Source organism: Schistocerca americana, chromosome 2 (assembly GCF_021461395.2).
Source record: "Schistocerca americana isolate TAMUIC-IGC-003095 chromosome 2, iqSchAmer2.1, whole genome shotgun sequence".
Lineage (NCBI taxonomy): Eukaryota > Metazoa > Arthropoda > Insecta > Orthoptera > Acrididae > Schistocerca > Schistocerca americana.
Window position 1 is genome coordinate 923,407,070 of NC_060120.1, and position 14,193 is coordinate 923,421,262.

The 14,193-nt window shown below is 41.9% G+C and overlaps 1 protein-coding gene and 1 pseudogene across 1 annotated transcript in view; both read right to left on the bottom strand.

The window, feature by feature from the left end:
• Positions 1 to 14,193, bottom strand: part of LOC124594554 (UDP-glycosyltransferase UGT5-like) — a 114,419-nt gene that overhangs the window by 78,863 nt on the left and 21,363 nt on the right. The window lies entirely within an intron of this gene.
• Positions 11,925 to 12,042, bottom strand: LOC124597220 (annotated as a pseudogene).

Consider the following 14,193-nt stretch of genomic DNA (forward strand, 5'->3'; position numbering starts at 1 on the left):
CAGGTGTCCGAAGCTAGTCACCTTTACGAAATAAAATAGATACTTCTCAATGCAGTTTATGACAAAGCTGCAACCATTTATTGCAAGAAAAGTAGTAGTATTACATTTTATTCCATCTCCACCATGAGAAAACACGTGCTGCTTCGGACGAAAATGGGCACGGAATAACGTCACTATTATATTCCCGCGAACAAAAAGCGCGCTTTTTGTGTATTCTTTTCAACATGACAGCTTCCATTTATGGGCTGACAGCTAGTTTTGTAGCTTATCATTCGCCTCTGTAACTGTTGCGAAAATTGTTTAAATTTATTTTACTAATTAATCACTAATTACAGACTGCATTTCATTCTAATGTCTTCTTCTCTGGCACTGCCATTACAGACTCGGCAACACCCCGTAAGTGTGTATGTGTCATATTAATACGTAGAAGTTCTCTGAATATATGATATAGATTAAAATAAATTTATAACATCCATCAAAAAAGTTATATATACGAGGCATGGAACTTCAATAGTGGCACCTATTTATTTACAGGTCGTACAAAATAGATACGTGTTTCAAAGTTTTACTGACCTTCAAAGTAGTCACCAACGTTGTGTATAACCCGTTGCCAGCGATGTGGAAGTCGTAGGACAGTCGTAGCCGTGCCACTTGTGTTAACAGTTCGAGAGGCGCGGTCTATTGCCCGACGAATTTGTAGCAGTTGTGAAGCGAATGCCGTGAAGTGTTTCCTTCAGTTTAGAAATCGAGTTGAAGTCACGAGGGCTAAGACTGTCCTACGACTTCCAGATCGATGGCAACGGGTTATACACAATGCTGGTGACTACTTTGAAGGTCAGTAAAACTTTGAAACACTTATCTATTTTGTACGAGCTGTAAATAAATAGTTGTCACTATTGACAACCCATATATATATATATATATATATATATATATATATATATATATATATATATATATAGTGTGTGTGTGTGTGTGTGTGTGTGTGCGCGCACGCGCCTGTAAATATGTAAATAGAGCAATATTCATTGCTAATCGATCAGTCATTATATTGGATTACAACAATTGTCATGCCCAATGGTTGCTTATGTCATTTAGGCACGTCAGACGTTTTGTGACATAGCAGCTTGCACTTCAGAATGTCTATAAATCTGAAGCCATGGTTGAGTGAAATAAATGAAAAATAATTTACAGTGTAATGGCGGAAATTTCGTTCAAAAAGTTTGTGCCTATAGCGGTAATGCCGCGAGTCCGCGGTTATACCCGCGAACTCGAGTACTCGCTCTCTTTTCTGAGCGAGTCCCGTCCACTTGTGTAACCGACAATGGACTAACAACAACGAATACAAGAACTTTAAAGTGCCCGTATGAGTCACATCACACACTGATGTTGATGACGGACGTCACCGGCCGTTGTGGCTGAGCGGTTCTAGGCGCTTCAGTCCGGAACCGTGTTGCTGCTACGGTCGCAGATTCGAATCCTGCCTCGGGCATGGATGTGTGTGATGTCCTTAGGTTAGTTAGGTTTAAGTAGTTCTAAGTTCTAGGGGACTGATGACCTCAGAAGTTAAGTCCCATAGTGCTCAGAGCCATTTGAACCAGTTTGACGGACGTCAGTCCTGAATGGCACCTGTTGCTAGCTGAAAATCTCCACAAAGTTTTATAAATATCAGCATTCTGTTCCATGGATTAATTTTTTCGAATTCCACCAGGGTAAGCAAAAAACGATATTATTTCTTAATCACTCATACAAATAAGTTTTGTGAACAAGGTGCAGAACATTGAGATCAGTATGCATAAATACGAGGGCCTTTCGATAAGTAATACAATACATACTTTTTCGGTCAATTTCGGTTGAAAAAAAGAGGTATTTGTTGCGGAACATTGTGTAATGTTCCCCGTTCAGCTCCTATAGTTTCATCAAGATCCCATGGCTGGTGACACTACACATACCCTTCAAAATGGCATCTGTAACAGAGGCGTGTTGAGAGCTGTCGTCGAGTATATCTTGGCGGAAAACCGGAGCATTGCATATATTCACAGGCTCTTGCTGAATTCGTATGGATCCTTGTCATTGGGCAAAAGTACCGTGAGTCGTTGGGCGGGTATCGCGCGCTGGCCGGCCGCATAGAGCGGTGACTCCTACAGTGTCGAAACGTGCGGACTCTCTGATTCGACGTGATCGAAGGATCACAGTCAAGCTACTCGCCGATCAACTGGACGTCTCTGTTCGCAGAACTGACACAATCGTCCACCAGTTAGGGAACTCAAACGTGTGAGCCCCTGGCTTTCTGCCGTCTAGCGGAAGACCATAAAAAGCAACGAAGGACCATCAACGAGGAATTTCTTTCGCGTTATGAGGCTGTTAGTTACAATTTTTTGTCGAACTTCCTCACAGGCGAAAAGATATGGGTTCATCACTTCGAACCGGAAACAAAACGGCATTTCACGAACTGGTGCCATACCACCTCCCCTCCGACGAAAACGTTCAATCCCGAACCCTCTTCAGGTAAATTCATGGCGACGGTCTTCTGGGATTCTGAAGAGGTTACTCTGCTTGATGTCTTTACGTTGGCGACGATGTTCTGCGATTCTAAAGAGGTTACTCTGCTTGATGTCTATACGTTCTTCCATTGAACTCCCTGTCGTATGCTGGTCGCGTGAAGCGAGGGGTAGCTTGTCGATGGGTGTGTTGACTGTCTGTCGTTTGGGTTGTCGTCGCATCGCAAACGGTAGGAGTAACTAGCAGGAATAACTGTGGCTCTCTTAAGGCAGCCAAATAGTTGCGTATTGCTTCTGGCGGACTCGCCACAGTAAGCTTGAAAATATAAAGGGAGCCAAAAACGGGGAGTAACTGACAGGAGTCTCTTAAGGTAGCAAATGCCTCGTCACCAGGAGAAACACATCAGCAGACTCGAGGAGGAACTGGCAGGAATAACTGTGACTCTCTAAAGGCAGCCAAATAGTAGCGTTTTGCTGCTAACGGACTGGCCACAGTAAGGATGCAAATCTGAAGGTGGCCAAAAACGGGGAGCATTTGGCAGGAATAGTTATGACTTACTTAAGGTAACAAATGACTCGCCAGCAGTCGAAACACATCAGCAAACTCGAGAAGCAACTGGCAGGAATAAAGGTGGCTCCCTCAAGGCAGCCAAATAGTTGCGTATTGCAGCTGGCGGACTGGCCACAGTAAGCATGGAAATGTGAAGGTGGCCAAGAACAGGGAGCAACTGGCAGAAGCCACTATGAGTCTCTTAAGGTAGCAAATGCCTCGTCACCAGGCGAAACACATCAGCAAACTCGAGAAGCAACTGGCAGGAAAAACTGTGACTCTCTCAAGGCAGCCAAATAGTTGCTTATTGCAGCTGGCGGACTGGCCACAGTAAGCATGAAAATGTGAAGGTACCCGGAAAGAGGAGAAACTGACAGTAATAACGATCACTTTCTTAAGGTAACACATACTTCGACACCAGGCGAAACACATCAGCAGACTCGATGCGGAAATGGCAGGAATAACTGTGACTCTCTCAAGGCAGCCAAATAGTTGCGTATGGCTGCTGGCGGACTGGCCACAGCTAGCCATGAAATGTGAAGGGGGCCAAAAATGGGAAGCAACTGGCTGGAGTCACTACGACTCTCTTAAGGTAACGAATGCCTCGACACCAGGCAAAACACATCGGAAAACAAGAGGAGCAACTGGCAGGAAATCCGTATCTCTCTCAAGGCAGCCAAATAGTTGCGTATTGCTGCTGGCGGACTGGCCACAGTAAGCATCAAAATGTGAAGGTGGCCAAAAATGGGGAGGAACTGACAGGAATAACTATGACTCTCTCAAGGCAGCCAAATAGTTACGATTTGCTGCTGGGGGACTGGTCACAGTAAGCATGGATATGTGAAGGTGCCAAAAATGAGGGCAACTAGCAGGAATCACTATGACTCTCTTAAGGTAACAAATGCCTCGTCACCAGGCGAAACACATCAGCAAACTCTTGGAGCAACTGGCAGGAATATCTGTGACTCTTACAAGGCAGCCAAACAGTTGCGTATTGCTGCTGGCTGACTGGCCACAGTAAGCATAAAAGTGTAAAGATGGTAGTAAAATTGGGAGCAACTGACAGGAGTGATCCATTCGGGAAATCGAAGAAACTACTTCAGCGTGTTCGTCTCCACAAAAATACATCGAATTTTTCCTTCTCCATGACAATGCAAGGCTTCACACCCGTCTGCGCACTGGAAAGGAGCTCACGGAACTTCGTTGAGCTGTTTTTCCTTATCAACCTTACTGCCCGTATCTTGCTCCTTCTTGTTTCAGTCTGTTTGGCCCACTGAAGGATGCACTCACGGGAAGCAGTACATGCAGAGATTAGTGATACAGCAAGACATTGGCTGCGACGTCGACCAGTGGATTGGTACCATGCGAGCATACAGGTGACGTAAGGCCGCCGCTCTGAACGGAAATTATGTTGAAAAGTAGTTTTATAACCAAAAGTGTGGGGAATAATATAATGTACGGGAATCCTGAACATAACCATCGTGCTTTCAGAAAGAAGTGTTGCGTTACTTATTGAACACCCCTCGTGCGTTAGAGACTATTCCGTGGCTGAAATTATTTGATTCTACTTGTGATATTAAATCCCTGTTCGGATTTTCAGCCCCCTCTAATTACAATGAAAATAACACGATAAGAGTGTTCTGAATCTGCACTAATGAACCGAAAGGACAATAGAAGTTTTATCTGAGACATATTCATTCAGTCTTACAAGAGCGGCGTTCATGTGATACGGGAGAAAATGGCTGAGAATTACACTGAGTCCTATTGCTAGGACGGCGGTAGCCATAGATGCAGCAGCCCACGGAGAAATAAAACGTATCCTTACCTCATAAGCTCGCTTCTTCGACTGGGTGCAGGGTACCAGCTTAGGTGCAAGTTGATCGACGGCCACACAAAGTTTTCCTTTTTTATAGATTCCGTAGTCTCCCTGGACGTCAGAAGTAAACGATAACTTCAGAGCTAACGAGCGCGTTATCGTAGGTTAGCTGAATGGGAGAAATGCTGCACAACTTAGCTTCAGTAATTAAAAAGTGCTATCCGGTGGCAGCTAAAGTCGCACAGTCAACATAGACGATAACAGAATCGCATAACGAAAGTGTGTCGCGTTGTTTCCTAAGGTATCACTCATCACGCAAAAAAACAAAAAAAAACTGTAGTTCTTCGCTATCGTGGATATGTGCATGTCAAAAGGAACTTTCCATCCTAATCAGAATAACATAGGCACTGCAATATCGTATTTAGCTGCCGATAGTGGGAAGCGACTTTAAAGTACAACGTCTGACCTGTACGGGAATATAAATTATAGATGTACGAGTAGAGGCCGTAGACGCAACGTTGACGAGATTTGGAAGTTTTGGTTTCGCCGTGAGTCGTGCACAGATAGCAAAATGGTAAGGCGACCGCTCGTGTTAAGCGGGAAATCCGGGTTCGAGTATCGGTCCGGCACAAATTCTCTTGTCGTCATTCTATTCTACAGTTGATGGTTGTCATTATTCACAGTTACTAATTCATATCCCGTATGTGACTAATGGTCGAAAGACTAGCCTCATAACTAATAGCTCCTTGCCCCACGCTGTTAGCGAACCAACATGCTTTGCCTCTCCTACACGAGCATCGGTCCGCACTCACGGAGGCGATAGAAAGCGCTGTGCAGCATTGGTGTTAGACACGTGATTCCTCCTCTTAGGTATGTTTACACCTGTGCGTCTCACACCTAGTCTCCGTGCGCTGGTGTTTGCATTCAATTGGTTCAAATGGCTCTGAGCCTTAAGGGCTTAGAACTACTTAAACCTAACTAACCTATGGACAACACACACATCCGTACCCGAAGCAGGATTCGAACCTGCGAGCGTAGCGGTCACGCGGTTCCAGACTGTAGCGCCTAGAACCGTTCAGCCACCCCGGCCGGCTGTGTTTGCGTCATGCAACAAGAGGCATATGTATGTAGTCTCACGCCTCTTTTCCTATATGAACGTATGCGTCTGTCCCTTCACACCTAGACAGATCTACGCATGCTGTTCTAGTGATCATCGCAGCCAGAATATTAGCAGACAAATAAAATCCTATAAAGAAGGGTAAGTGAGCCGTGGCTGGCTCATGCTATGCGTTGGTTAAACCTTGGTTGGTATTTTGTGTTTAGTCTCACGCGGTTATCGCTATTATGCTGTTGTCCTCTCTTTCCGCGGGTGGCAGCAGCGGTGAGTATCGAATCCGCACCTTGGACTATCTTTGGCCTGGCGCTTATACAGGGTAATGGAGTGTTGTGATTAGAACTTTTTATAACAAATATAAATGATACTCAGTCTATTATAAATAAGAACGTTTTCGATCCATATTTGCTTTCTAGTAAATAACTTGAAAACTAATAGAGGTAGCGTATTTGTGTCATAGATATAAGGTTTTTAGATCACACTGAGGTTGCATATGATTGTACATGTCTGAGTCTAATATTTTGCGTCTTCAATTATTCGTAAAAAATACGGATTTTGACCAAAATATTCCTCTGACCAAATTGAGACCCGTAACTTTTAATTGTGACATACATTTGCATATTCTGCATAGTTTTTAGCTTTCAAGCTTCATTATTTAGCGTCACTTATTTCTTTCTTAAAACAATATATTTAGCAAAACATATTGATTCGATCATTCTGAGACTTCACAGTGTTAACTTTAATACACTGAAGCATACACTGACAAAGCTTGGAAAAGTTATTTCAATTTTTAATTCCACTCATATATCATGGAGTATGTTAAATACAGGCGCGTTATGCCGGGGCGCTGGTGGTAGTGAACTGGTGTAAGCCCCGGCACACTCGCTCGCCTTTGAACCTCTTCCAATGATGCAGCCCTTGTTTCGCCTCACCTATTGAGACGATGGTGGAAGCGTAACTGTTGTACAGTCTTCATCGAATAAAAGTTCCCGTTGTTTCCGTTTAAATTAGGAAAATGGACGGGAAATTTGTAAGATTACTAAACTTATATGCCTCGATGATTGTTTTTAGTTCTATTCGAGTAGATCAACTGATGTGTCCTTAAATAATTTCAAATGATCAACTCGATTCCATCGAAGTTAATTTTCAATTAAAATACATTTAATGTCACATGATCAACTGGCCAATAAAGAGATTCATTATTCTTACGTAACAGATCAGCCATCTACAAAGACTTCAAGGAGCCTAATTTAAATGTGTGTGTGTTAATTTTTGTCTGAAAACAGGGTCTGCAGGAGCCATATTCAGTGAATGCTTGCTCTGGATTGACTGTGAAATTGTTCACAACACTTACATAAAGGCACTCATAGGAACCGTTTTACAAAACATTAAAACATAGAACTGCTGCTGAAACATATCGGTTTATATGTGGGCAGAATGTATGCTGCAGCTTTTTGATTCTAATGATTTAATACAAGGGCCGCCAGATGCCAGAGCATCAGTGATACAAATAAAATAAAGTAATGTATTCTAGGGCCTTTAGCCTGATCGGTTGCAATCTGTTGTTTAAACGAAGATTTGCACCATGGAATTGGCATAAAAAGTAATTTCCTACACATATAAGTATGGTTGTTGGCCTTGGTTGATGTATATTCAAGTGACATGGGACTAACTAACTGGTGAAATGATATGAAGGGAATTCGATTGCTACTCATTTATTTTAAGATTAACACACACCTAGATTTAGGACAAAATGAGGAGATGAAACAGGACAGAAAAATAAAATTACATATGGAATATTTCAGCTAGGCACCCTCTCTTTGCCATACGCATGACTTCAGTCACATATAACCCCCTGAGAATTTCATTCCCAATATATTTGAAAAATCCACTACTACACCACTGAGGAAATTAACAATTCAGCAGTGTAACATATTTGGATCTGAGTTAACAAAACCAAGCGACGAACCCAGAGCATTTTGGGTCAGATTCAGATGTAGAATAAGTCTCACCCAGAGCGAAAAAATCTAAAAAAATCGCAAGCGCACCAATCAACAAATTTATTTCACTCCATTTATGTCAGTCCTCTCAACACACCGTACACATAACTTACAAGGGGAGGCCGACAATTGTGAAATTCAGATTCGATTCATACTGCGCATAATAAAAGCTCATGGCCAGAGGTGTAATGTGGCAAAGCACCAAGATGCACTTCTCAGCCGCTGTCGAGAAAATCGACAGTTAAAAGAAACCGTTGCGGTGAAATACTCTCTACGATTAATGATTTCCTACAGCGGCGTGGCGCAGAGGTAAGCGCTTGGGTTTGTAATCCGAAGGTCGCCGAATCGAATCCCGCACCATGCAACTTTTTTCATTATTAGTTTTTTGTAATTCAAATATATATATATATATATATATATATATATATATATATATATATATATATATATATATTGATGAATTGCTTATGCATGTTGGAGCAGGCGGATCGCTCTCCAATTGTACCGCCTCCATTTTTCCGTTTGCTTAACAGGGTGTACCAAAACTCTCACGTCCGCACTGATTTTCAACGATGTTATAAGTTGCGCTAGGGACCGCATCTACCTTCTTTCGAAGTTAGTATGCAACTACGCTGTTATGCGGCGGCTCGTTTCGGCCCATTCAACATCTGTCCATCAAGTGTAACGAGCGAGTAACGGAGTTTATATTTCATACCTGCCACAGCAAATTTGTGTTCGTGGGGTCTCTAGTCTAATTCGAACGTTTTACTTACGCTATACGTTTTCGTTTCGGAATATCGTTTCTACGTCTTCCGTTAACTATACGTGGTAAACATTATGAAGACAATTAATAACATATGTGAAATACAACTTTATTTGCGGAAAACATAATGATGTTCGAAGTCGCCAGTTTTTCCACGACAAACGACTTTCAACAACTTATATGCATAATTGTTGCAACTGATTGCCGGGAATTATATATATATGTATATATATATATTTGAATTACAAAAAAAAATACTAAAAAAAAAGTTGCATGGAGCGAGATTCGATCCGGCGACCTTCGGATTACTAACCCGAGCGCTTACCGCTGCCCCACGACGCTGTAGAAAACTATTAAGCGTAGAGGGTGTTTCACCTCAACGGTTTCTTTTAACTCGGTTTTCTCGACAACGGCTGAGAAGTGCATCTTGGTGCTTTGCCACATTACACCTCTGGCCATGAGCTTTTATTATGCGCAGTATGAATCGAATCTGAATTTCACAATTGGCGGCCTCCCCTTGTCAGTCATCAAAACACTATGCAGAAGTTAACTCCTGTGTCTATTCCTCTTATGATTACATAAATTTAAGCTCACACAAATAAAATCACCACCGGGAGACTTACGTAACCAACATAGCAGAATCATCGTAAACTTATATACATGACCAATGCAATACCGTTCCAGTCACAATCACTTAATGGAGATCCAAAATCACCAAAAACTGCACAATGCGCTGTTTAAGCCGGTCGGCGTGCATCTCTTATTCGCCTCGGATTCCGGTTACTAAATCACCAACAATAATTCTGCCAAAAACTCGTGTCGGTCAACCAGGACACGTGCTTATTTGTTGACTTTTCACAAGAAAGAACATTTTCCGCACGAGTTCCCTCCTGTCGTCTTATGAGCCTCAGGAATTTCGACGCCACATAATAGCGCAGACTGAGAACCCTTGTGTCGGCATTACCCTATCAGACGTGAATAAATGCTCACATCTTCCGCTACCATTCAGACTATTTTCGAAAGCAAGCTAACTAAACCACAAAAGTTGTCTCGGGTCATGTAAAGACCTTTGGAGTCGCTGAGTCAGCAGAGAGCGTAACTTTCTACTTAATCAGCACTCTGTCAAATCTTGGCCGGCACCAGCATACGAGGGTTGTTTTTTAAGTAAGGGCCGTTCGCGCGTATAGTCCCGTAGTTCGCGCAGACGCCGCAACAAGCCACCGCGCCACTTGCCGCCACCCTTCCCGTTCACACTGATGCAAGTTGCAGCTCTGTAGCTGACGTGTACGCACCGCTGTGCTACCTTATAATGTTTACGATTATTGAATCGCCCGCCGCGTGTGAGATACGGTCAGTGATACGTTTTTTGACCGCGAGAAGCCTATCAGCTGCAGAAATTCATCGTCATGTGCATTAGCACAGAATATCTGGCTGCTTTTCATCCCTTCTCAGTGTACCTCATGGCATAATCAGGGCGAATATTCACTTCACTGTATTTTCTGCATGTTACGTGAGATATCACTGTACACTTCGTTACTTTACACACTTGATGTTTCACTACAATTCTGGTGGTGGATAGCCCTCTTCTCTTACTTCGGTCGCTATTACAGTATTTGGATTCAGCAATCGACAAAAACAATTCTGAGATCTTGTGCTCACTAATTAAAATGTAACTGTCATTTTCACTATTTACAACACCACATTCTTGTTCATTTTCGGTAAGATGTTGATTTGCGTTTTGAAGCACTGCCTGGCGAACTGCTATGCCTAATATCACTTCGCTGCGGCGTAACAGTTTCTTCATTTTTGAAATTGCTGACAACACGCTTGTGTCGAATACCGTAAAATGTACGACTGCAGTGAAACTTCGTCGTATTTGGCATTTTAAGATGTAAACAGCAGTCACAACCACAAGTTCAGAACACGAAATGCACAAGTAAAGTTAAGTGATCTACCTTTATAGATAGAAAGATCGACTGCAATAAATCCCTGCTCATAGTGCAGTCGATATGTTCTTAAAGGATATTACGCCAGTGAGCTGCTACGGAAAGAGCGAGCCAAAATTAAATAACTAGACCCTGTGGGCAAGATTTTGTGTTTGACAGTATTGTGACAGCTAGAAATTCGAGCGCCGTGTCTGTTTTAGGAAGGTATTTAAGCACGAAAACGGTGAGGTACTGTACATAGAATATATATTTTTGGTATTAGGAAGAACCACAGAACTTTGTTAAATTAAAAAAATTCATTTTTGCACTCTCAGGATATCCAGATCCCTTTAACCGTCTTTAAATCGCAGCAGGTGGATACTTCGGTCAAATTGTAAGTAGTGAGACACACGGCACCATCTTCCCATGTTCTTTTATTAATCTACCTCTCAATCGTCAGCCGTCGGATTGCATTTTCATATTAGCTGGCTTTTAAATAGAGGTAGGAGGGCGGATCCAGATTATCATTAATCAAACATGCAAACCTAAAGAATAAAACGACACCCTTCTTTCCCAGAAGTTGGTTATTTGCGCATACATTCAGCAAGTGGCAAAATCCAATATACGGTGTAGAAAAACAAAAATATATGAGCAGGATCTGACAGTTCTTTAAATGCGGTAACAATAAAATGGAAGACAGGTATGATGTAAAACATGTAAGCAAAGGTACTGACATTACTTTAGGTAAAAGCTGCATGTTCATTAACTGACAATAATACTATTTCTATTACTGTTATCCATTGTTTTTCCAAATAATTCCAGGTGAATGTTAACTTCCGATACTATTTTATTCCTTTTCTCATTATTGTTGCTTTTATTCTCGTACTTCATAGATCCCTGCTTTCTCTTACAACAAACTCTGTATACACTGTCAATTAGTCTAAGGCACAGTTACACAAATGTCCAATTGAATGCAATAAAATAAATGAAGTAATAAAAAACAGTCTATCACCGTTCCATCTTACATTTTATTTACCGTCTTTTAAATACCCAAAGCACTCCGTCTTCAGGCCATGAGTGACCTACCGGGACCATCCGACCGCCGTGTCTTCCTCGAGGAGAATGCGGATAGGAGGGGCGTGGGGTCAGCACACCGCTCTCCCGGTCGTTATGATGGTATTCTTGACTGAAGCCGCTACTATTCGGTCGAGTAGCTCCTCAATTGGCATCAAGAGGCTGAGTGCACCCCGAAAAATGGCAACAGCGCATGGCGGCCTTGATGGTCACCCATCCAAATGTCGACCACGCCCGACAGCGCTTAACTTCGGTGATCTCACGGGAACCGGTGTATCCACTGCGGCAAGGCCGTTGCCTCTTTTAAATACCCAGGGTACAATTATTTTTAAAAAAATGCTGAAGGCCCCACATTATAATGATTGTTACGTGCAGAAACAGAAGAAATTTTCTTTAATGAACTATACAACACAGTAAAAAAAATTCTTTCAAAATGGAGATACAAAAAATAAGACATCTAGTAAACGTCCCCATTCTATGCATTTACTATGCACTGAGTATTGTTATCATTAAATGAAATCCTTACACGAAAAAGCAAATAAATTATATGTAAAATTGCTTGATATATGGAATAAGTGACTGATGGGATATGTGCACCTTGTCAGTGCACCCAAACTAATTTTGTTACAGCCATTACATGATACGCGGAATTCTCTACTTATTCTCTCATTCCAATCAGTTACCCTTACATTAATTTGCGAATTTAATTTCAATGAACTTGCCACATTTTCTTCTATAAATATTAATTACACTTCTTAGTTCACAATATAGGCTAATTCGCTCGAATTCCGAAGATAATAATCAAGGACTGCAAAAGGAAGAAGGGAGGCAGGAAGATTAGGGAATAACACTCCGTCGGCATAGAGGTCATTAGAGACGGAGCACAAGCTGGGTTTGACTCAGGGATGGGGAAGGAAAACATGCATGCCGGCTCAAAGGAACCATACCGGCATTAGTCTGGAGCAATTCAGTGGCATCAGGAAAAACCTTAATATAGATGGTCGGACTGGGATTTGAAACGTTGTCCTCGCCAGTGAGAGTCCAGTTTGTTAATCAGTGCGCCACCTCGCTTTGGGGCTGCAAAAGGATCACTCTAAGCTAAAGATAACTTTTAGGTTAAAGATAATTTTTAGGTTAATAAGCTTTGGTACGAAGCTTTTTCTAGTAAGTAGCCTTCATCCATGGATTCTGATGTGGAAAATTTGAAAGACAGAATCTACAAGTGTTATTACCTCCTCTTCACTGGACTCAAAACGTTTTCAGGGATAGATGCATTTAGATGGGGGACTAGCTGGAATCAGAGGGTGGTAAAATGGTGAATAGGGAAAATTTCCAATAAATAGCAACTGAAATTCCATAGCTTTCTCATCTTCAAAGCACTTTTACGGGGAGGTGCATTGTGCTGAATGACGATGACTTGCAATCAAAGCCTATTATCATGGATTTTTTCATACAGGCAAACAGAAGGAATGATTAGGGCTTCATGTATGTCGACGAGAAGGTCATTAGAGCCAGTGTGTGCCTCAGCCATTACAAGAAAGGAAAACATTTACTGTGTAGATCGACAAAAGTGAGCCTAGTCTATAATCAGAAACCTATTGCTCTGAGAGTGAATGTGATATTTAGTAAAATACCTTTCGCGCTTGATGTTCTAATTTGGAGATAAATTGATCCTTCACAAAATACTCCTTTTCTTGTGTTCTGAAATTTTTTGGGTTCAAAACTTTGTCTACATGTTAATGTTAGAAATTGAATGCACAGAGCTCACATCGATACAGCTGGCAAGAATACCGCACGTAGTGCGATGGACAATAAATTTGATGGGTGATGGTTAACAACGGTGGTAATGTACTTTTTGATTAGTGAAATTTGCCCCAATCAGGGCTTCGAACTGCAGGTTCTCTGTTACCTCACCATGAACCATCAAATCTTCCGAATCGCGAATTGAATATAACTATACAGAACATTAAATAACCTGGAAAAATTCCTTTTTCTTTTTTTTCCCTCTCAAGAACCTCTGACTTGAGTTTCTATTACTGAATAAAAACAATAGGTAACTTCCGTGCAGTTAACGTCACAGTTCAGATTAAAGCATTTTTGTTACATGGATCCCATCTCTATCGCATTTCACAGTGGAAGCCATTTTTTCTTCTTCTCTTTCCGAAAGGCACAGAACAAAGGGTGGATGCACTTCACAGATAACAGTGAACTTTAAACACATTTTGCGATCATCGTCGTATCTGTCGCATAGCGAACACGAATAATGCCATGACGATACGCTAGAGGAGGAAAGAAATTTCGGCACCACCTCTTTATGGGAAGTATCTGCATTTGTTTCAGGAGTGCTTTCTAAGCCTGCTCCTCCAGAATTTTCACCTAGTTAGCTAACAGTCCTTTGGTTTAATCCTATTTCTACGGAAGAGGTACGTAGTATTCGCCAACATTGTTTC